Genomic DNA, 24,586 nt, shown 5'->3' on the forward strand with positions numbered 1-24,586 from the left:
ATTAGCAAGTTTCTTGGTGAGTTCAATACATAAGCAGGCAAGGTATTATATTGCATAGTCAACTGCTGAGGGAAGGATACCCCTAACCTGGGACTAAACCCAAATAAAATTTCATATGGCTACAGGTTTTCTGGGCCTCTGGGAGTGAGTGTGCCTTACACTAAACAGTGAGATTGGGAGTGTCTAATGCCATGGTTTGTTTGTCTCTTGGGCAACTTTCAGCATCCTGTTATTAAGTGTCCCATTTAGTCTTTCTATTTTCCCGCTACTTTGGGAATGGTAGGGAATGTGTAGGCCTAAATCTGACCCTACTGCTGACCAAATCTCTCGTGTCAAGATTGCGGTGAATGCGGGTCCCTGATCACACTCTATCACTTCTGGAACCCCACATCTTCATAATATCTCTAAGAGCAGCTTCTTTGCAGTAGTTTTTGCCGACTGGTTCCTCACTGGAAAAGCTTTTGGCCATCCTGAGAACACATCCATGACCACTAGGGCATATTCTAATCCTCCACTTGGCGGCATCTGGATGTGGTCTATCTGAATCATCTGGAAGGAGTATAGTGGTCTGGCCAGATGATGTGGGGGAACCTTCTCCACTCGTCCAGGGTTGAATTTGCTGCAGGTCAAGAAGCTGCTGGTAAATTTGGCAGTAAGGGTGGAAATCCCTGGAGTAAGCCAGTAAGCACCAATCAGATCATTCATCTGTGTGTGGGCCCATGTGCCCATTGAACCACCATTGGGTACATTCTTCGAGGTAGACAGGATTTGAACTCCATTGTGTATACCCTTCCTTCTTCATGTGTTCCTCCCTTCAGCATCCAGCTTTCCTTCTCCTTCGGAGCCTGGTCCTGCAACTTCTTGAACAGATCCCAGGACGTCATTTTGTCAGGTCTCTTGTCCTCAGTCGTCATGTAGTAGCCGTCCAGCTCTACCACCTCTTCCACCTCTCCATATCATTTTCCTTTAGCTGCTTCTTTGACTGCCATATTATTGCCCAGTGCCTCTACTGTGTTCGGTTTTTCCTTGTGCCTTAACCTTTAACACTGCCACCACTTTTGGAAGTTGGAGTGCATCCAGCACGTCTCTGATGGCTCCATGATGCTTCACGATTGTCCCTCTTACTGTCATGAAGTCCCTCGCATCCCAGATGGGTCCAAAGTCATGTGCTATGCCATGCGAGTACCTTGAATCGGTTTAGATGTTTGCAGCTTTGTCTTTCACGATCTGGCAGGCCTTCGTCAGCGCTATCAGTTCTGCTTCCTGGGCTGACCGGCTAGGCGGCAGACTTCTAGACCACACGACTTCTTGATTGCTGGTCACTGCACATCCCATGTGGAATCTTCCTTCATCATCTGAAAATCTGGTGCCATCTACGTAGAGCATCAACCCTGGGTTGGTCAGTGTCTCATCCACCACATTGGGCAATCCTGCTATTACCTGTAGCATGATGCTGAAACAATCATGGTTGTCAGTCCGGAGCAAATCCAGATCCTTGTGAAAGGTATCCTGCGGATTTTGTTCTGAAGAGTCCTTGTCGCCATCCCCCCGTGGGAGTAAGGTGGCCGAGTTAAGGACGGTGCATGTGGAAATGGTGACAATTTTTGTCAAGGTTTGATTTTAGAATTGCTGAGATATCGTGCGGAGCCTGTATCTCCAGTGGATGTCCAAAGATGATGTCACCAGTCTTGTCCAGGAGGGTGTGCACTGCAAACACTGACCTCATGCAAGAGGGGTCCCCCCTTGCAACTGGATCCAGGCAGGCTGAGAAGTAGCCTAGAGGTCTCTGTTTTCCTCTGGATCTGTGTCACGACAACCAGTAACATGACCTTCTTTTTCCATCAGGTAAAGACGGAATGGCTTCACTTAGTCAGGGAGGCCTAGTGCTGGCGCGGAGACTATGGAGTCTTTCAGTTTCCTGAACGAGAAGAAGGCTGCATCCGACAGGAGGAACGGGGTTGCGTTGATTCAATCGTACAGAGTCTGCATTAAGACTGAAGCATCAGGGATCCAAGTTCTGCAATACAAAACTAGACCAAGGAAGGCCTGCAGTATCTTTGGAGTTGTTGGGGGAGTCATCTGCTCCACTGTGGCCTTCCGGTCATCTGTCAAGTGTTTCGTTTGGTGAGCAGTACAGTGTCCCAGGAGCGTAACTCGCTTCTGACACCACTGGACTTCATTTTTTCGAGACCTCAAATTGCTGCTCCACCAGGTTGAGTAGGAGAGACAAGGAAGGGGCTGTGCAGGTATTGATGTCAGCTGCACAAAGGAGAAGGTCATCCACGTACTGTAGAAGAGTGACTTCTGAATGTTCTGCAATCCAGTTGATGAGGATGGAGGACATTGCTTTGGCGAACTGTGAAGGGCCTTTCTGGGCCCCCCTGGGGCATTACTGTCCATGTGTACTGCACCTCCTGGTGCATGAAGGCAAACGGGAACTGGTCGTCCGGGTGAAGGCACTAAAGAAAGCACTGGACAGGTCGATCACTGTTGTTGTGGCTGGCATATTTGAGAGCAGAGGGTGCAGATTTGGCACAATTGGGGTTGTTCTGTCTCTGACATTTAATTCATAATACCTCATTATCTGCTTGTTAATGTTTACAGTGTTTTCTGGCTCCATCTAGTGACCAGAGTCATAACCACAATGTTATTGTGTGTTTTGCTTTCATTTTGCCATACCCTCCATTTGCAATGCATTCCGGTAAGGTTGCAATTCACCCTGGTAGCCTTCTGCAAAGGATTATGGTTAGTTCAGCCCCCATTTTCCCTCCAGTCCACCATTTTCCTTCTGCCTGCATTCTGGAAGCATCTCATTTCTCTTCTCCCCTTGTGACAGCATCACTGGTATGTACTTATGTTTCCTGTATCAAATTCCTGTCTCATATTAGCCTGCTTAGTTAGTTCTCCCCTGGTTAGCTATTAGTGCAGGTAATTTATGTTATGTATATTATGTATTCCTATGTACCCTGAATTGACTGAGTGTATTTATATGCTTTACTTGTAGTTTCACCACGCCAATATACCATAGCTTTCAATAAAGCACAGATTCAACCTGTCTCCTTATTAGACCCTGGTATAGCGGTTTAGCTGCCTGTATAAGCTGCAATGACGTCTGTCTCATTCAGTGAGGACAGAACAGGGGTTTCAAATACCGTGGCCTCGTTCACGGCCCTCAAGTCACGCACCATTCTGAACTCGGCTGGTTCTCCTTTCACAGTCTCTTTCTTGACCGTGGAAAGCGGGGATTGCATAATGATTCCTATGGATGTGGCGGCCCAGTCTAGCCTTGCCCTTCTCTATGCAGTAGGGGACTCCCATCTGTCGGCAGGAAAACGAGCCGTTTACTGGGATTCACAACATGAGAGATGATGTTCAGCTGGGCTTTCTTGTTCTCCACCAAGGTGGTCACTGTGTTAACACCTCCTCTGATCACAGGGGGTCTCTTTGTTGGGACGTCTTCCTTTACCTGCTGCTTTCTGCTCAGCACGGGCCAGCAGCCATTTCTTTTTCCTCCAGCTTGGTCTCAGGTCAGTATTTGTGCCCCAGTTTGAAAAGCTGAGAGGCTGTCTTCCAGTCCAGGGCCTGGATTAACTGGTTGATTGCAGGGAGTACCTTCAAAATCTTGTACAAGATGGACCTCTGGCGCTGGAGCCAGATGTTGCGCAGTCATTTCACGAAGCGGGTAAGGTCCCTCTTGGGTTATATCCTGGCCAATGGCAAAGTCCTTAGGCCGTTTCTCGAACAGCGGGTTCCCTTAGACTTTCAGTTGGTCAGAGATGGCTTGATTCTGAGTGATGGACAGGGGATACTGGGTCTTACGAGGGTACGGAGTTCCAGACTTGAGTGACACCCGCACTGGCGCAACTTGAAGTCTCCCCACATCCTGGGGTATTTTGGACCATAGGCTTTCTGGTGCTATGTCCAGCACCTCCTTGGGTAGGCTTGCATCGGTTGTTTGAGGCTCCTGTAGGGCTGCCAGCATGATTGATTCTTCTTGGGTCAGGGGTGAAGAAAGTGTCATGATCCCATCTTCCTGGAACACTATGGTTACCTTCAGCTCCTGCAGTAGGTCTGCTCCCCCAGCAGGTTGAGTGGACAGGTCCTTGAAGCCACAAACTGGGACAGGATGGAGTGTCCTGGCTGTGTCCACACGCTCAGGGGCTTTGTAAGCTGGGAATGTCTGACTTGATCATCAATCCCCATGCAAGACACAGAGGATTCTTATAGGAAGGTGGGGTCGGGGAGTTTCACATGTCTCATCACACTTCTGGCTGCACCAGTGTCCACAAGAAAAGATCTGACAACTCCATTCACTTTCAGGGTAATTTGGGGTATTGGTCCCACCGGTGGGGTTTTACATGTTAGGAACTTGGTGCCTTGCGGACCTGGCTTGTCCCTGTTCTATGGACAGGGCTCTTCACTGCTTTCTGTGTTACTTGTTTGGCCTGTTCCGCTGTGCAAAATCTTGGGTTGTGGGGGTGCTCTGCACTGGTTCTGGAAATGGCCAAATTTGCCATAGTTGTAACACTTGACAGATCTTCTGTCTCTGCGGGGCGGTTGCTCTTCCACATCAGTGGCCACCATAAGGGGGGGCTGTCTTCTGCAGTCCTGGTTGAGATTCAATCCCTTTGGCTACTCTGAGAAGGGTATCCATTGCTATTGATCTGTACTCAGACCTGGCTACTATCAGTAGTTTCCTGATTAGTTCTCTTAGTCCATGCACAAAGGCCTGTGTCAGCATTTGCCTGTGTATCTGATTATGAATAGTGAAGCCCAAATCTTGGAATACTTGCATCACTCTGCCATGAAACTTCTCTACAGACTGTCTTGTCTTGGCTGGAGTCCAGGTCTAGCGGTTCAGGGGATGAAGATAGGGACTCGGATACGTCCAGTTCATCATCTTCATCTGGGAGGCGGGAGCTGTTTCCCCGTAGAGGTAATAGATTACCTTGTTGAAGCAGTCAGGGCCACCAAGGGGCTGGTAGACCCTTGTCCAAAAAGATCAGTTCAGGACATTATGTTTGGCAGACTAGAACAAAAAAAGAGGATATCTTTCCCTCTAAATGAGAAAATCCAATTGCTAATTAAAAAAGAGTGGACGAAACCAGAGAGAAAGTGCCTTTTATCCCCAAAGAGAAACCATTCAATGACCCAGCATGTTCATTTTGGGAGAAGGGGCCAAAATTAGACGTGGCAATTGCCAAGGCTTCCAAAAAATGTTCCCTTGCCTTCGTGGACATGGGGGTATTGAAGGATCCCATGGGACAAAAAAGTGGATATCTTCCTGAAGGGTTCATGGGAGGCCGCCGGGGCAGGGCTATAACCTGCGGTAGCTGCCACTTGTATGGCCAGGTCTCTGATGGTCTGGCTAGACCAACTGGAATCACAACCGAGAGAAAACCTGTAGGGACACTATACTGGACTCCATCCCTGTAATGAGAGGAACTGCTGCTTTCTTGACTGATGCATCAGCGGATTCAGTCAGGCTAGCAGCCAGATCGGCTGTCTTCTCTAATGCAGCTCGGCGAATCCTGTGGCTCAAGTGTTGGCCAGGAGATCTCTATGCAAAGTCAAGACTTTGCTCCATTTATTGTGAGGGCAAGTTCTTGTTCGGCCCTACACTTGATGATATTTTGGATAAATTGGGGGGAAAAAAGAAACGCTTTCCTACCCTCTCCAATCCCGCTTATAGGAAATCCTTTTGGAGTAGGAAATTTATCCGGAGGAAGCCCCCCAGGAACCAGGATACGTGGGAGGATAGAATGGGTAAGACCAAGGGGTTCTTGTTCAACAGGCCCCCCAATGACAACAAGAAATCGTCCCAATGAAGTTTTTACCCTGATTGAGGGAAGGCTATCTCTCTTTATCCTGGCCTGGGAAAGAATATTCATCAGCTCTTTGATCTTAGGCCTAATAAAATCGGGTCTAAAACTTCACTTCCACTCTCCTCCCCATCCAAATTTCATAATGACACCCCAGAGATTTTCTGATGAAGATCAACTAGCCTTACAGCAGGAGGTTCTGGGTCTCATAGGGAAGGCAGTCGTTCAACAGGTCCCTCACCGGGAAAAAACAAAGTGTTCTACTTCCCTCTGTTCCTGAGGAAAAAGCCAAAAAGCCAGATGGAACATTCAGAACAATCATAAATTTAAAGAAACTGAACAAGTTGCTGAAGGTTCACACCTTCAAGATGAAAACAGTAAAAACATAACGTATTTTTTGCTCTTAAGACACACTTTTTTCCCCCAAACTTGGGGGGGGGGGAATTGGTGTGCATCTTACAAAGCGGACATGACTTACCGGATGTAGGCCGGTAGCAAAAGCTACCACTGTTAGTTTTTAGTGCCTGGGAGTAGGGGTCCCACACACACTATTATCTCGATCCCACCGCTGCCACCACTTGTGACGAAATGAGAGCCGGGGATACAGAGATCCCCCCCCGCAGTCAATCTGTGATGGAGTTTACACAATCACAACTCTTTGGCGCCCCCCCCTTACCCTCAGGTCAGTCAGGGAAGTGCACCTAGGATAAGTAGTCGCCGGAGAGGTTGCCCTGTTACGCACTGGTTATTGAGGCACTCTACAGTGAGGGCGGTATATATATCACCAGTCCCAGGCCGGGAATATATATATATATATACCTCCTATCAGTCACTGCCAAGATCCCTCAATAACACCAGAACGGTATGCTGCCACAAGTTCCCAGATCGAGGGAGATTATCAGTGGTCTTGTAGGCCTTCCATTTTATTATTATTGCTCCCACAGTTGATTTCATCACACCAAGCTGCTTGCCTATTGCAGATTCAGTCTTCGCAGCCTGGTGCAGGGCTACAATTTTGTTTCTGGTGTCCTTCGACAGCTCTTTGGTCTTCACCATATTGGAGTCTGACTGTTTGAGGTTGTGGACAGATGTCTTTTATACTGATAACAAGTGCAAACAGGAGCCATTAATACAGGTAATGAGTGGAGGACAGAGGAGACTCTTAAAGAAGATACAGGTCTGTGAGAGCCAGAAATCTTGCATGTTTTTAGGTGACCAAATACTTATTTTCCACCATAAGATGATAACAAATCAGGGAATTTAGTTGATACTTGTTTGCAAAAAAATGTATACTAAGCCGCTCTACCAAACGTGAAGGTATACCAATCTCAGAGCAGTCTTAACTTATGTATTTAAAAATCTGATCATGTGTATAATACCTGTATAAGCAGGATTCAGGCATTTGACGTTTATTATCTGTGGTGCCCCCAGGAGTATGGTCGTCACACTGGCTTTGCCTTCCTCCAGGGGAGGGTAATGCCAGGCTTGGAGGCAATGATGGGTCTCTCTCGCAGTCAATCCATACATGCAACACAGTTCCACTCCAGGCCAGCAGGGGGAACTCTGAACCAGGATTAAGGGGAGGAGTGCTCTCTGAGGGCCAAGAGGAAGGAGTGGTTAGTTAGTCTGCGGAGGATGAAGTGTGCAGACGTGTAAGGAGAAGCTGGAGGTTGAGCTGCAGAAGGCGAGCTCCCTCAGCTTGAGAGCGCATGAACTGGAGCCTGGTCTCCATGGTTGTATGGCTACTAAAGGTCCTGCAACAGATACCAGAGGGGTAGGAGGTGTGATAAAACACTCCAGGATCGGCTTTGCTGGGGTCAAAGGTCACGTGCGTTCAGCATGAAACTCAGGCGCAGAGCTGGGATTCGGGTGAAACTGACCCTGGGTCAGGTTTATTAACGGTGAAAGCAATGCAAAAAAGGAAATAAAACATAAAACAAATCCTTGCCTGTCCGGCACTAACTAAACAATGGACAACCTAACTACCAACTGGCGGGCTTCTCCCGTCCAGCCAAACCACAGTTGCAGTGGGCACTGCTTCCACTCACGTGTGTCTCTCACACAGACAAGCTCTCTGTGTTCCCAGGCTGAGACACTCACACAACCACCTGGCATCCTTTTATATCCACCTCCCATTATTCATTAGCAAGCAGGTGCGATACTGACCAGACTAGGCCACATAGGAAAGGAATCTGGGCAAGATATACCTGCCCTCATCCACTATTCCCACATGATTCTCACATATCCCCCCCTTCTGCTCAGACCACTCCGGTCGAGCAATGACACCCGCCAAACAGTGCACTCGGGACAGGGCATCTGCATTTCCCATCTGTACCCCTGGGCGGTGCGTATCTGTTTTGGTATACCGACCCGACTAAACACATGCACCAGTTCCTTGGCAATCGTCTTGGTGGCCGTGTTACGCAAAGGGATGGCCTCCGGGTAACGAGTGGCATAATCCAAGATGACCAGGATATGTTGGTGTCCACGTGCAGACCGTGGAAGGGGCCCAACTAAATCCATCCCAATCCTCTCAAACGGGACTTCAATAATAGGTAGGGGTACCAAAGGGCTACAGAACCGGGGCTTAGGTGCAGAGGCTTGGCAGTCAGGACAAGACTCACAATATACACGGATATCGTGATGCATGCCTGGCCAAACAAAACAGTGTAATATCCTTTCGGTGGTTTTCTGGACTCCCAGGTGACCTCCCATCACATGTCCGTGGGCCAGGTCCAGCACCTGCCGCCGGTAGGGTTTTGGCACGACTAATAGTTGCACCGTATCTTCCCCCTTTTTCTCTATCTGATAGAGTAAATCATTCTCCAGAACCATGTAAGGATATGCCAGCCTAGAGCCAGGTTCTACGGGTACCCCATTTATCACTTTTACATTTGTCCTAGCCTGAGAAAGGGTAGGATCCTTTATTTGCTCGCTTTGGAAGTCATCTTTCTGAACTTCTAAATCCAGCAAACGGGGAGGTGGACGGCTGTCAGCCTCCTCCTCTTCCCCGGTCTCCTCCGTGCGATACTGACCAGACTAGGCCACATAGGAAAGGAATCTGGGCGAGATATACCTGCCCTCATCCACTATTCCCACATGATTCTCACAGAGGCTGTAAATGCCGTACTCCCATCTAAGACTTGAGGCACAACAGCAGCTTGGATAGAGAGCCGGGACTCAGAAGAGAGGAGTCCCCGAGATAGGCTACAGCTGTCTGCCGTGCAAGTAAGGTTCTTGAGAACATCTGACAGGAGGAACTCTAGAGTAACTAAGTACTGGAGTGCTTCACACCACAAGGCGCTAGGAAGGAGACTGCACAGCCCGTCTGTGAGAGAGAATCCCTGAGTTGCTTCCAGGCTAGCCTGCTCCGTTACCATCTGTAATCAGGACCCTGGACTGCAGTTACCAAGTAAAGGTACAGAAATTGCACCCCGCTGTGTCTTGTCTGCTTCCTACCCTATCGGCACTGCTACATCCATTGCCAACCACATCTACACTGCCTTGGGGCTACAGCTTCACCTGTGGGGAGTTACACCATCTAGGCTGCAACACACCACCAGCCCCAGAGGATCTGCATGCAGCGTCGGCTTCACATCTCACTTGTCGAACATCACAGGTGGCGTCACAAACTATTCCATTAACTACATTCCCCGCTACTTGGGTGCCCAGGGCCACAGACCGGGTCACCGCTGCTGTGACACATCCACCTGACACCGGACCGGTACCGAGTACCCCACAGCCGTGGGAGGGCGACCCAATTTTTAGCCTCACGAACAGGATTATGGAGCCCGGTACCCCCCTGGTCCTGTGTGCCATAGACTGTGTTTGTGAAAAAGACTGTATGTGAAATTGGCGCCAATTGCCGCCATTGCCACGCTGCTTGGCGGGCGCGGGAAGAAAGAGGGACGGCCTTCGTGGGCGGAGTGTGCCACAGAGCGCGAAGCATTGAAGTGCCGCGCGGGAAGAGAGGACAGTGCGCGAGAAGAGGAGGAGCTGAGGCCTACAGCCCGGAGCATTGGGCCTGCGAAGTGGCCGCCGGTGAGCTCACACAACCCCCGACCCTAGCTAACGTTAACTGGGGGGGGAGAGAATGTCCGCGCCACAAGGCGATGCAGCGGTGGACGCTCTTAAGGCTCCCCTTATTCCTTTGCCGGTGATAGAGGAGCCTTTCCAGAGAATCGCGGTGGACATTGTAGGACCGCTGTCCGTCCCCAGCAGCTCCGGAAAGCGATACATTCTCACCGTGGTAGACTACGCTACCCGGTACCCAGAGGCAGTAGCTCTGTCTTCAACCAGGGCAGATAAGGTGGCTGACGCACTGGTGACCATCTTTTCAAGAGTAGGATTTCCCAGGGAGATGCTTACCGATCAAGGGCCCCAATTCATGTCTCGCCTAATGGAGGCTCTCTGTGAGAAAATGCAGGTGACGCAGCTGGTATCGAGTCCGTATCACCCACAGACTAATGGTTTGTGTGAACGTTTCAACGGTACCCTCAAACAGATGCTCCGCATACTGGTTGAGACCCAAGGGCGCGACTGGGAGCGGTACCTCCCACACCTGCTGTTCGCTTACAGAGAAGTTCCGCAGGCCTCGACCGGGTTCTCCCCCTTCGAGCTCCTGTATGGCAGGCGAGTCCGGGGACCCCTTGGGTTGATAAGAGAATCCTGGGAAGATGAGCCAAACCCCACAGAAGTGTCCATCGTGGATTATGTCATGCGCTTCCGTGACAAGATGCAGACCTTGACGCAGTTGGTGCATGACAACATGACGCAGGCTCAGGCTGACCAGAAGCACTGGTACGACCAGAACGCCCGGGAGCGGACCTACCAGGTGGGTCAAAAGGTATGGGTGTTGGTCCCTGTACCAACGGATAAGCTTCAGGCAGCCTGGGAAGGCCCGTACGTCGTCCACCAACAGCTCAACCCGGTCACCTACGTGGTCACGCTTGACCATGCTCGGGGTAGGCGCAAGGCCTTTCACGTCAACATGCTGAAGGCGCACTACGAACGTGAAGCATGTGTCCTACCGGTCTGCAATCTGCCAGAGGATGGGGAGGAAGATTCCCTCCTGGACATGCTGGCCCAGGCCAAGGCCAATGGGTCCATTGAGGACATGGAGATAAGTGGTTCGCTCACCGTGTCCCAGCGGTTGCAGTTGATGGCCACCCTGGAACTCTTCCGGCCCGTGTTCACCAACCGTCCTGGGAGGACGGAGTTAGCGGTTCATGAGGTGGACACCGGGAATCATGCCCCATTACGGCGAACACCTTATCGGATCTCTGAAACGGTGCAACAAGTCATGCGCCAAGAGGTCGATGAGATGTTAAGGCTGGGAGTGATTCGACGGTCAAAAGGTGCGTGGGCTTCACCTGTAGTCCTCGTGCCTAAAAAGGATCGAACCACCCGGTTCTGCGTGGACTACAGGGGGCTTAACGCCATCACAACCTCTGATGCCCACCCAATGCCGCGCATCGAGGATCTGCTCGAGCGGTTGACAAACGCCAACTACATATCCATCATGGATTTGAGTCGGGGATACTGGCAGATTCCCCTGAGCCCTGAGGCGCAGGAGAAATCCGCCTTTATCACCCCCTTTGGACTGTACGAGTCCACGGTCATGCCCTTCGGCATGAAGAATGCCCCTGCCACTTTCCAGCGGATGGTCAACCACCTGCTTCGGGGACTGGAGGAGTACGCGGTGGCGTACTTAGACGATATTGCCGTCTTCAGTTCCACCTGGGAGGAACACCTTCAGCACCTCCAGGAGGTGCTCAAGCGTCTTCACCAGGCAGGCCTGACCATCAAGCCGGGGAAGTGCCAGATAGGCATGCACAAGGTCCACTACCTGGGGCACCGGGTAGGCGGGGGTTCCATGAGCCCGGAGCCAGAAAAAGTGGACGCAATCGTGTCCTGGCCCACCCCCAGGACCAAGAAACAGGTGAAGTCCTTCTTGGGCACTGCAGGGTACTATAGGCGGTTCGTACAGGACTATAGCGCCCTTGCCAAACCCTTGACTGACCTCACCAAGCAGAGGCTACCCCAAACAGTCAACTGGACAGATGACTGTGAGGCTGCTTTCCAAGCTTTGAAAGCAGCCCTGTGCAACTCTCCAGTGTTGAGAGCAGTCGACAGCAGTCGCCCGTTTCTGGTACAGACCGACGCCAGCGAGTTTGGCCTCGGTGCTGTGCTTAGCCAGGTCGACTCGGGGGACCAAGAGCACCCCGTGTTGTACCTGAGCCGGAAACTTTTGCCGAGGGAAGTGGCATACTCGACCATCGAGAAGGAGTGTCTGGCCATGGTGTGGGCACTGCAGCGTTTGCAGCCCTACCTGTACGGGCGCGCCTTCACAGTGGTAACTGACCACAACCCTCTGAGCTGGTTGCACACAGTGTCCGGAACCAATGGAAGATTGCTCCGCTGGAGCCTTGCCCTTCAACAGTACGATTTTACTGTAAAACACAGGAAGGGCAGTGAAAACGGCAATGCCGATGGGTTGTCCCGCCGGGGCGAACCCGCTGAGGTGCGCATGGCAGATTACCGAGAGGTAATGCCTCCTTAGCGCCCTCTTAAGGGGGGAGGTGTGATGTACAATGCCCGAAGATATGTTTTCTGTTGCAATGTGCTAACAAATCCTCCATCCTAGGACATTGTAAACTGTCAGTAGTAGGAATTCCTTCCCCCCAGGTTTTATCAACCCTGCCACTTCCTCTGGAAGAGCAGGAATGTTAATTAGCTAGACCATCTTCCTCACACCATTTGGCTTCTCTCAGCTGAAAGAGAAAAAAGTGCGGGAACTAAACTTCTTTGTTTGAAATGAATAAAACTATGAGAGACTATACCATAAGAACCAAATACCCTAGAGATATGAAAATCATATTTTTGTAACCTGAGCGGTCCCAGCTTCGAGACCGCGTATGTTTCGAAGTTCTACCCTGTCCAGAACATGAGATAGGATTTGCGCCCAAATGGATGGTCATATCGCATAGATGTTTGATGTTTTCTTGATAGGCTCATTACGCTGGGAAACATGAAACCACTGATGAGTCCATACCAGCTTCTCCCATAAAGTTATAGCTAATCTAAGTTTTGTAGCCAAAACATAACTTGGATAAGAGAGGTGGGATCAACCCAGAATGCACCTCTCTGTGATGTCACATAGGAAAGTCTATAAGGCATTCCCTGGCAGAACCAGCTCAGAACAGCTCAAGTCGTCGTGCTAGAAAGATCCAGATGAGCGGAGAAGTGCAGCTCCGCCTCCACCCACCTTAGCCGCATGGTCTGCCTAAGGAACAATATGGAACTGTGAGTGTAATCTCTTTGTTTTCTCCACTTTTATTTTATACCTGTACTGTACATATTTTATGTCTCAATTTGATAGCAACTTTTATCTGTAATCACTGTCCTCTTTTGGAAAATAAATGAAATAATTATTTAGATCTGTCTCTATGCTCTAAGACTCGAACTATACGCCTTTGATAGATAATCGCTACTAATTCAAGGGGTTTGCCATGGACCCTCTTAATTTAACACTGTGAATTAAGTAACCGTGACTGGTGGCAGCGCGTTGTGTACGGCTTGCTGGCAGTACAGAAGGGTCTTATATTGCTGAATAAGGGTCTGCGGCCACAGCATTGATAATTCCCTTACTGCAGAAGCCTAATTGCCGGTTCACAACAGGCAGCCCGTCCGGCGACCAATTATCCTAGGTGCAGTTCCCTGACTGACCTGAGGGTAAGGGGGGCGCCGGAGAGCTGCGAGTTCCAAGGTGGAACTGAGAAAGTGGGATATACACAAATCCCCGCAGTACTTGGAAGATTGATAGCAGTGGTGGGGCATCCAAATTAAACTCCCCCTGCGGCAAATTGTAGAGCGAGATTAGCTTGCTGGATATTTTTGTCACATGGTGCCAGTGGTGGGATAACTAAGATAAGCCCCACTGCGCCTGTGATAGCCGTGTGCCGGCATTGTGTCACGTCCCTCCGTCCGCTGATACACCGGTGTCAGTGGTGGGATCGTGACATAGTGGTGACACAGGGTCCGCTGTCCGTCGCGTTTTGGTGGCAGCGGGACCCCCGTTAGTCGTCGCCCGTAAGTGGACGAACGGCCGTGGGCTGTTCGTCACATATTGGTGGCAGAGCGGTGGGATAATCCTAGAGCATTAGTGATTTGGTTTGAGCAATCATTCCTCTCACTAAAGACCTGCACGGTTCCTGCGGGAATCCTGCATCATAGGTTTTGGAGAACAGACTCAGTGGTTACTAGTCCTGAGACATTAGTGTGTACTTGCAAGTATCCCCCTCCCGTTTCTTCGTTTTTCTTTTTCTATCTTTTATTTGGCAACCATGGCGGCGATGACAGTGGAGTGGTATCAGAAGCAGAAAAAGGACACCCTTGCTGGGTTATGCACGTACTGAGGCATAGACGCCGCAGGCGGAACCAAAGATCAAATGATCGCGGCTCTAGTGCAGCTGGACAACGACCAGAATCCAGCGAGCGCAGAAGTTGGCCCAAGTTGCCATGGGGCTGCAGCAGAGGCTCCACTCCTGAGCGCTGGCCCCACATTCAACCAGAACGGGATGGACCCCTATCTGCAAATGGCCTTGGACGAACTCCCCGCCGAAGACAGGGATGGGCGGGTGAGGCTGATCCAGCAATATCGGCAGGAGGCCCAAGCCGAACGTGAGCGCCAAGCTGAGGCTGAGAGAGCCGAGCGCCAGGCGCAGAGGGCCCATGAACTGGAGGTACTCCAGCGGGGTGGGAATGCCCCCACAGCCCGAAGCAGTGAGCCCAGCAGCGTCCAGACTCCTAAACCCCGGCCAGAGCATTTTCCCGTGATGGAAAAGGATGGGGACTTGGACACATTTCTGCGAGCCTTTGAGAAAGCCTGCAGACAGTACCAGCTGCCTAGAGACCAATGGGCAAGGTACTTGACCCCAGGGCTAAAAGGCAAAGCCCTGGAGGCATTTGCTTCTCTTCCGCCAGAAGCCGATGACGACTATGACGCCATAAAGCAGGCGCTGATCGCCAAATACCGGCTGACACCTGAGGTATACCGAAAGAAGTTCCGGCACCTCCAACGTGGCCCACATGATAGCTACAGTGATGTGGTGCAAGGACTCAGGACCCACTTTGACCAGTGGATCCATGGACTGTCCGTTGAAACCTTTGAGCAGCTACGGGACCTGATGATCAAAGACCAGTTCCTGCATCTCTGCCCAGCTGAGGTCCGACAGTTCATCCTGGACCGCGAACCAACGAACGCGGACAAAGCGGCGCAGATCGCCGACAACCACGAGGCCAACCGGAAGCCCGAGACGCGGAGGCCAGTCGCCACCGGCTGGAAAGGGGGTAAGCCAGCAACCAACCCCAATGCCCCAGCTAGCCGTCCCTCCGGAGGCCCTGTCCCTGTTGCCAACAACAGGCCGGCTACTGACAGTCGCCTGTGTCACCACTGCAAGCGGCCTGGTCACTTCTCTTACACCTGTCCGGATAGGCCGAAGAACCCCCCAGCCAAGGCCCCTGGGCCCAACGCCTCTGTTCTTTTGGTGGGAGGTGTGGTTGGGAGGGCTGACGACAACGTTCAACCTGTTCAGGTGGGGGCCCGTCTTGCTACAGGCCTCAAGGACACCGGGGCTGAACGAACCCTCATCCGTCCTGGACTGGCGGCCCCTGAAGAGTTTGTTGAGGGGAAAACCCTGACTGTCACCGGGATTGGAGGCACCCGTTGTCCCTTGCCAGTGGCACGAGTTTTTCTTGATTGGGGTGCCGGGAGCGGGTTGAGGGAGGTGGGAGTGTCTGAAAATTTGCCCACTGATGTTTTATTGGGGACTGACTTGCGGAGGATGGTTGCATACTATGTCCCTGACACCCTTCCCCAAACTGATAATAAGGGTAACGTTAACCCTGATGATGTTGATGATGGGAAACTGAATGTGTTACCTGCTAATGCCTTGATGAGTAATGATGCAACTAACAACCATTCTTTCCCAAGGTATGATGCTGATGCTGATGTGAATGTACCAAAGCAAACTGATAACCATTCTTTTCCTAGGAATGATGATGTTGATGTATCTGTGCCGACTGAACACGTTAATCCTTTCTTTGAAACGGTAGATGTGTCCACAGGTACCGAGGTGCTCAGCCCCGTCACTCTGCGGAGTGAGACGGCTGAGGAACCCCTGGCAGGAGCAAGCAACGGTGCTCAAGAGAATGGGGAGGTGCATGGGGACCATGAGGAAGGTAATGCCATGCAGCTGACCAGTGCCACCGAGGAAGGTAACTGGCCCATAAGTAGCACTGCTCCTAAAGTGTTGGGGGTGGATGGGGAGGGAGAGCCCAGGGCAGCACCGGCTGGTGGGTCTGTAGAAATCCCCAGGGAGACAGCATACATAGCAGCTGTCACACGCAGTCAGAGTGCCCAGATCGCAGGTAACGCACTGTCTTCTGGACCCTCTGCTGCTACAGGAGAGACTGAACCAGAGGTGAACCCAGAGCCGGTTCCAGAGGGTCCCAGTAAAGGAGGTACCCTGACGTCACTTCTGGCAGCCTCCAGCATGGAGTTCCAGGCTGCTCTGCACTCAGATGCCAGCCTGGAGAAATTGAGAGGTCTCGCCGAGACGCCCACCTCCAAGCCTGATAAGGAGAGGGTGTTCTGGGAACGAGGAAGGTTGTACCGGGAGACAGTACCCGGAGATCCTAAAAAGGAGTGGTTGAGGGAAAGACAGCTGGTCGTCCCCTATCAGTTCAGAAGCGAGTTGTTGCGGATTGCCCATGAGATTCCACTCGCTGGACACTTGGGGATCAGCAAAACAAAGGCACGGCTGTCTCAACACTTCTATTGGCCCAAGATGGGGACAGATGTAACACACTACTGCCGCTCCTGCACCACCTGTCAAAAAGTGGGTAAGGCGGGGCCTGCTCTTAAGGCTCCCCTTATTCCTTTGCCGGTGATAGAGGAGCCTTTCCAGAGAATCGCGGTGGACATTGTAGGACCGCTGTCCGTCCCCAGCAGCTCCGGAAAGCGATACATTCTCACCGTGGTAGACTACGCTACCCGGTACCCAGAGGCAGTAGCTCTGTCTTCAACCAGGGCAGATAAGGTGGCTGACGCACTGGTGACCATCTTTTCAAGAGTAGGATTTCCCAGGGAGATGCTTACCGATCAAGGGCCCCAATTCATGTCTCGCCTAATGGAGGCTCTCTGTGAGAAAATGCAGGTGACGCAGCTGGTATCGAGTCCGTATCACCCACAGACTAATGGTTTGTGTGAACGTTTCAACGGTACCCTCAAACAGATGCTCCGCATACTGGTTGAGACCCAAGGGCGCGACTGGGAGCGGTACCTCCCACACCTGCTGTTCGCTTACAGAGAAGTTCCGCAGGCCTCGACCGGGTTCTCCCCCTTCGAGCTCCTGTATGGCAGGCGAGTCCGGGGACCCCTTGGGTTGATAAGAGAATCCTGGGAAGATGAGCCAAACCCCACAGAAGTGTCCATCGTGGATTATGTCATGCGCTTCCGTGACAAGATGCAGACCTTGACGCAGTTGGTGCATGACAACATGACGCAGGCTCAGGCTGACCAGAAGCACTGGTACGACCAGAACGCCCGGGAGCGGACCTACCAGGTGGGTCAAAAGGTATGGGTGTTGGTCCCTGTACCAACGGATAAGCTTCAGGCAGCCTGGGAAGGCCCGTACGTCGTCCACCAACAGCTCAACCCGGTCACCTACGTGGTCACGCTTGACCATGCTCGGGGTAGGCGCAAGGCCTTTCACGTCAACATGCTGAAGGCGCACTACGAACGTGAAGCATGTGTCCTACCGGTCTGCAATCTGCCAGAGGATGGGGAGGAAGATTCCCTCCTGGACATGCTGGCCCAGGCCAAGGCCAATGGGTCCATTGAGGACATGGAGATAAGTGGTTCGCTCACCGTGTCCCAGCGGTTGCAGTTGATGGCCACCCTGGAACTCTTCCGGCCCGTGTTCACCAACCGTCCTGGGAGGACGGAGTTAGCGGTTCATGAGGTGGACACCGGGAATCATGCCCCATTACGGCGAACACCTTATCGGATCTCTGAAACGGTGCAACAAGTCATGCGCCAAGAGGTCGATGAGATGTTAAGGCTGGGAGTGATTCGACGGTCAAAAGGTGCGTGGGCTTCACCTGTAGTCCTCGTGCCTAAAAAGGATCGAACCACCCGGTTCTGCGTGGACTACAGGGGGCTTAACGCCATCACAACCTCTGATGCCCACCCAATGCCGCGCATCGAGGATCTGCTCGAGCGGTTGACAAACGCCAACTACATATCCATCATGGATTTGAGTCGGGGATACTGGCAGATTCCCCTGAGCCCTGAGGCGCAGGAGAAATCCGCCTTTATCACCCCCTTTGGACTGTACGAGTCCACGGTCATGCCCTTCGGCATGAAGAATGCCCCTGCCACTTTCCAGCGGATGGTCAACCACCTGCTTCGGGGACTGGAGGAGTACGCGGTGGCGTACTTAGACGATATTGCCGTCTTCAGTTCCACCTGGGAGGAACACCTTCAGCACCTCCAGGAGGTGCTCAAGCGTCTTCACCAGGCAGGCCTGACCATCAAGCCGGGGAAGTGCCAGATAGGCATGCACAAGGTCCACTACCTGGGGCACCGGGTAGGCGGGGGTTCCATGAGCCCGGAGCCAGAAAAAGTGGACGCAATCGTGTCCTGGCCCACCCCCAGGACCAAGAAACAGGTGAAGTCCTTCTTGGGCACTGCAGGGTATTATAGGCGGTTCGTACAGGACTATAGCGCCCTTGCCAAACCCTTGACTGACCTCACCAAGCAGAGGCTACCCCAAACAGTCAACTGGACAGATGACTGTGAGGCTGCTTTCCAAGCTTTGAAAGCAGCCCTGTGCAACTCTCCAGTGTTGAGAGCAGTCGACAGCAGTCGCCCGTTTCTGGTACAGACCGACGCCAGCGAGTTTGGCCTCGGTGCTGTGCTTAGCCAGGTCGACTCGGGGGACCAAGAGCACCCCGTGTTGTACCTGAGCCGGAAACTTTTGCCGAGGGAAGTGGCATACTCGACCATCGAGAAGGAGTGTCTGGCCATGGTGTGGGCACTGCAGCGTTTGCAGCCCTACCTGTACGGGCGCGCCTTCACAGTGGTAACTGACCACAACCCTCTGAGCTGGTTGCACACAGTGTCCGGAACCAATGGAAGATTGCTCCGCTGGAGCCTTGCCCTTCAACAGTACGATTTTACTGTAAAACACAGGAAGGGCAGTGAAAACGGCAATGCCGATGGGTTGTCCCGCCGGGGCGAACCCGCTGAGGTGCGCATGGCAGATTACCGAGAGGTAATGCCTCCTTAGCGCCCTCTTAAGGGGGGAGGTGTGATGTACAATGCCCGAAGATATGTTTTCTGTTGCAATGTGCTAACAAATCCTCCATCCTAGGACATTGTAAACTGTCAGTAGTAGGAATTCCTTCCCCCCAGGTTTTATCAACCCTGCCACTTCCTCTGGAAGAGCAGGAATGTTAATTAGCTAGACCATCTTCCTCACACCATTTGGCTTCTCTCAGCTGAAAGAGAAAAAAGTGCGGGAACTAAACTTCTTTGTTTGAAACGAATAAAACTATGAGAGACTATACCATAAGAACCAAATACCCTAGAGATATGAAAATCATATTTTTGTAACCTGAGCGGTCCCAGCTTCGAGACCGCGTATGTTTCGAAGTTCTACCCTGTCCAGAACATGAGATAGGATTTGCGCCCAAATGGATGGTCATATCGCATAGATGTTTGATGTTTTCTTGATAGGCTCATTACGCTGGGAAACATGAAACCACTGATGAGTCCATACCAGCTTCTCCCATAAAGTTATAGCTAATCTAAGTTTTGTAGCCAAAACATAACTTGGATAAGAGAGGTGGGATCAACCCAGAATGCACCTCTCTGTGATGTCACATAGGAAAGTCTATAAGGCATTCCCTGGCAGAACCAGCTCAGAACAGCTCAAGTCGTCGTGCTAGAAAGATCCAGATGAGCGGAGAAGTGCAGCTCCGCCTCCACCCACCTTAGCCGCATGGTCTGCCTAAGGAACAATATGGAACTGTGAGTGTAATCTCTTTGTTTTCTCCACTTTTATTTTATACCTGTACTGTACATATTTTATGTCTCAATTTTATAGCAACTTTTATCTGTAATCACTGTCCTCTTTCGGAAAATAAATGAAATAATTATTTAGATCTGTCTCTATGCTCTAAGACTCGAACTATACGCCTTTGATAGATAATCGCTACTAATTCAAGGGGTTTGCCACGGACCCTCTTAATTTAACACTGTGAATTAAGTAACCGTGACTGGTGGCAGCGCGTTGTGTACGGCTATTACGGCTTGCTGGCAGTACAGAAGGGTCTTATATTGCTGAATAAGGGTCTGCGGCCACAGCATTGATAATTCCCTTACTGCAGAAGCCTAATTGCCGGTTCACAACAGGCAGCCCGTCCGGCGACCAATTATCCTAGGTGCAGTTCCCTGACTGACCTGAGGGTAAGGGGGGCGCCGGAGAGCTGCGAGTTCCAAGGTGGAACTGAGAAAGTGGGATATACACAAATCCCCGCAGTACTTGGAAGATTGATAGCAGTGGTGGGGCATCCAAATTAAACTCCCCCTGCGGCAAATTGTAGAGCGAGATTAGCTTGCTGGATATTTTTGTCACATGGTGCCAGTGGTGGGATAACTAAGATAAGCCCCACTGCGCCTGTGATAGCCGTGTGCCGGCATTGTGTCACGTCCCTCCGTCCGCTGATACACCGGTGTCAGTGGTGGGATCGTGACATAGTTGTGACACAGGGTCCGCTGTCCGTCGCGTTTTGGTGGCAGCGGGACCCCCGTTAGTCGTCGCCCGTAAGTGGACGAACGGCCGTGGGCTGTTCGTCACACCACTGATGAACTGACAGTAGTTGCCAGTAATGGTCAGACTTTGCCGCAGATTGGATGTAAAGAGGTTACTGTTAAAGTGGATCGGGTAGAGCTGAAATCTCAGGGCCTGAGATTGTTGATATTGATCGACGTGAATGCAATCCCATGATGACTCTTGGTACCAATGTAATTGAAAACTGTCTGTTCGAGGTTATTGTCTTGTTGCACAGGTGGCTTAGACTGCTGGTTCCGGAGAACAACGAGTCCTGCAGAAGGAGATCCGAGCCCTGATGCAAAGACAGCAGGTAGAACTCTCTGGCGGAGAAATTGGCAGTGTCAGAGTGAGTGATCCCTTCCCCATTGCAACACCCCCCAGATGTGAAATGTTGATATGGTGTCAGGCAGCTATAGGACTCAGAGGGAGAGATTACCAGGCATTGGTAGAACCAGTATATTCTGATAGAAGGCCCACTGTCCTGACAGCCAGAGGGGTGGTTGATGTGCGTAAGGGGAGAGTACCTGTACGTCTTTTGAATTGTGGGGAAGAGAAGGCCACCATACCTTGGTACGCCACAGTTGCTAAGCTGCTCACTGTTAAGAACAACTCATTGCAGGCAGCAGAGCCCTTGGTCTCATCTGATCAGATGGAGGACAATGGCTCCGTGAAGCAGCCAGAGGAGTGGTACCAGCAACTGCAGGTGGGAACTGACTCTACACCTTCATACCAGAGAAATGGGGTTTACAGAGTGACACAAGAGTATGAGCGGATATTTAGCAAACACCCACTAGATTTTGGGCAGTCAAAAGGGGTCCAACATCATATCCCCACGGGAGACCATCCACCCATAAAGAAGAGGTACAGACCTATACCTCCAACACAGTACCAGTGTGCTAAGAGTATGTTGAGGGAGATGAAGGAAGCAGGGGTCATCAGAGACAGTTGTAGCCCCTGGGCAGCTCCAATAGTGTTTGTAAAGAAAAAGGATGGTACCATGAGAATGTGTGTGGATTACAGGGAAATTAACAGCATTACACATAAAAATGCCTACCCATTACCAAGGATTGAGGAATCCTTAGCTGCACTTAAAACTGCTAATTACTTTTCCACCTTGGATCTCACCAGTGGGTATTGGCAGGTTCCCGTGGCAGAGGCAGATAAGGAGAAAACCGCATTTACCACTCCAATGGGTCTCTGTGAGTTCAATTATATGCCATTTGGGCTCTGCACTGCCCCAGGAACCTTTCAACGGCTGATGGAGTGCTGCCTGGTACACATGAACTTTGAGACGGTCCTGTTGTACCTGGATGATGTCATTGTTTTCTCCAAGACCTATGAAGATCATCTGGAGCACCTGGCCGAAGTGTTTGAGGCTTTGTCCAATTTTGGCCTGAAGGTGAGGCCCTCCAAATGCCACCTCCTGAAGCCCAAGGTACAGTACCTCGGTCATGTGGTCAGTGCAGAAGGTGTGGCACCAGATCCTGACAAGGTCACAGTCATCCGGGACTGGCCGAAGCCCAGCAACCTCCATGAAGTACGCCAATTCCTTGGACTGGTAGGCTACTACCGAAGATTCATCAAAGGCTTTACTGAAATAGCCACCCCTATGCAAAATCTTCTGATGGAGCAGTCCAAGAAGAACAAATCGAAGAATTCCACCTTTGAATGGACTGAAGACTTGGAAAGGTCCTTCACCAGATTGAAGATGGCTCTCACAGGTGATGAAGTTCTGGCCTACCCAGACTATGAGAAACCCTTTGTGCTGTACACAGATGCCAGCAATGTGGGATTAGGAGCAGTACTGTCGCAGGTACAGAATGAAAGGAAAGAGTGATCTCCTACGCCAGCAGGAAGCTGCGTCCCACCGAAAGGAACCCTGATAATTACAGTTCTTTCAAGTTGGAGTTCCTTGCCATAGTCTGGGCTGTCACCGAAAGGTTCAAACATTACCTAGCCTCTGCCAAGTTTACTATCTTCACGGACAACAATCCGTTGACCCACTTGGACACTGCAAAGCTAGGTGCACTGGAGCAGCGATGGATGGCTTGGCTGTCTAATTACCAGTTCACTATCAAGTACCAAGCAGGGCACAAGAATGCCAACGCTGATGCGCTGTCCAGGATGCCTAACCTACCAGATGCCGGAGAAGACCCTGAGGCTCTTGAAGAAATTGAGCTACCTCCCTTCCACAGGCCACTGGCGGCCCAACGTGCTCAAGGAGTAAGGAACCGACGGTCTGGCTTGAAGGAGGTCACCCTGAACCCATTGCCCCATCATGACTGGGCAGAAACGCAAGATAGTGACCCTGCAGTCCGCCTGGTGAAGGAGCTGCTGACACAAGCTGACTCTCGCCCGGAGTCGGATGCTCCTGAAGAAACTCAGCAGTTTTGGAAGGAGAGAGGCCGGCTGTTCATTTATGAAGGGAAGCTGTGTCTGAGGAGTATCAATGCCCGCACTCAGAGCTGGTTTGGCAGGTGATAGTCCCGAAGAGAGAGGCATCAATGGTCACTTCGGATGGAAGAAGTTGGAAGTATTGCACCGGGAGAGGTTCTACTGGGCTGGTATGAGGAAGGCCATTGAGAAGTGGTGCCGGGAGTGTGGACAGTGTAACCTGCGCAGAAAGGATCAAGACAGCCAGAGAGCTCCTCTACAGCCAATCATCACCAAACAGCCACTTGAGTTGGTAGCCCTGGACCATGTGAAGCTGGTTCCAAGCCGGTCAGGCTACATCTACGCTCTTACCATTGTGGACCACTACTCAAGATTCCTGGTAGTTGTGCCTGTCAAATATCTAACTGCCAGGACAGCAGCCAGAGCATTCCAACAACATTTTTGCAGACCGCATGGGTATCCTGAGAGAGCGCTTACTGATCAAGGTCCAGCTTTCGAGACAGAAGTGTTCCATGAATTCTGTAGCTTGTATGGTTGTAAGAAGATCCGGACAACACTGTATCACCCACAGACCAACGGCATGTGTGAGAAGATGAACCAGGTGTTGATGGACCTCCTGAAGACTTTGCCCTTGGAGGAGAGAAATCTGTGGCCAGAGAAGTTGCTAGATCTGGTAGACCTCTACAACCATATTCCCGTGAACTCCACCAACTGTACCCCAGCTTACTTAATGAGAGCAAGACCTGGTAAGCTGCCTATTGATCTGGACATGGGAGTCCTGACCCCTGGAGTAACGTCACCAGATGCTGACTGGGACATGGAAAGGCAGCAGCAGTACAGGAGAGTTCAAGAATGTGTGGAGAAGAGTTTAGCCCAGGCAAGACAAAAGCAGGCGAAGCTGTACAATCAAAATGCACCTGCCGTTCTTTTGTCGCCAGGAGAGCAAGTCTTGAAAAGAAAGAGAAGATTGCATAAGCTGGATGATCAGTGGGAAGCTGGACCTTATACCATTCTGCCCTCGAACTTTGATAATACTAAAGTATGCCATGTTAGTAAAGATGGAGGAGAAACCTCAGCAGCGGTATCAAGAGATCATTTGAAGTTGTGCAATGACCAGTTAAGAGAGAAAAGAAGAATCAGATAACATCCAACCCATAGTGGAAGAAGCGAAGGTCAACACACTGCTTGGGGAATTCCCTGCGAATTGGACTAAAGTGAACGATGCCATAGTGATGCCAGTGCTGATATTTCCCCAAGTGGAAGCACAGGAAGAAGTGACTCAAGAGGATCAGGAAAATCAGATAGCAGAAGCCACACCAGCAGTGGAGCCAGAGAACCCTCGCCCTGCCGGTGGTGAACCTGTTGTGCCACTGGTGAGTCCAAGAGTTCCTACACGATCTAGTATCCCTGTGTTACGTAGAGCCACCAGTAGTGTATCCAGAGCATTTCCCACTACACCGGTAGTTA

The 24,586-nt window shown here is 51.2% G+C and overlaps 1 pseudogene; it reads right to left on the minus strand.

Annotated features, from left to right (window-relative positions):
- Positions 1-393: 393 nt before the first annotated feature.
- Positions 394-24,586, minus strand: part of LOC141065400 (large ribosomal subunit protein eL8 pseudogene) — a 179,928-nt pseudogene continuing 155,735 nt past the window's right edge.

The sequence above is a fragment of the Dendrobates tinctorius genome, unplaced genomic scaffold (genome assembly GCF_039654945.1).
Source record: "Dendrobates tinctorius isolate UK_male_01 unplaced genomic scaffold, ASM3965494v1 ptg000251l, whole genome shotgun sequence".
Lineage (NCBI taxonomy): Eukaryota > Metazoa > Chordata > Amphibia > Anura > Dendrobatidae > Dendrobates > Dendrobates tinctorius.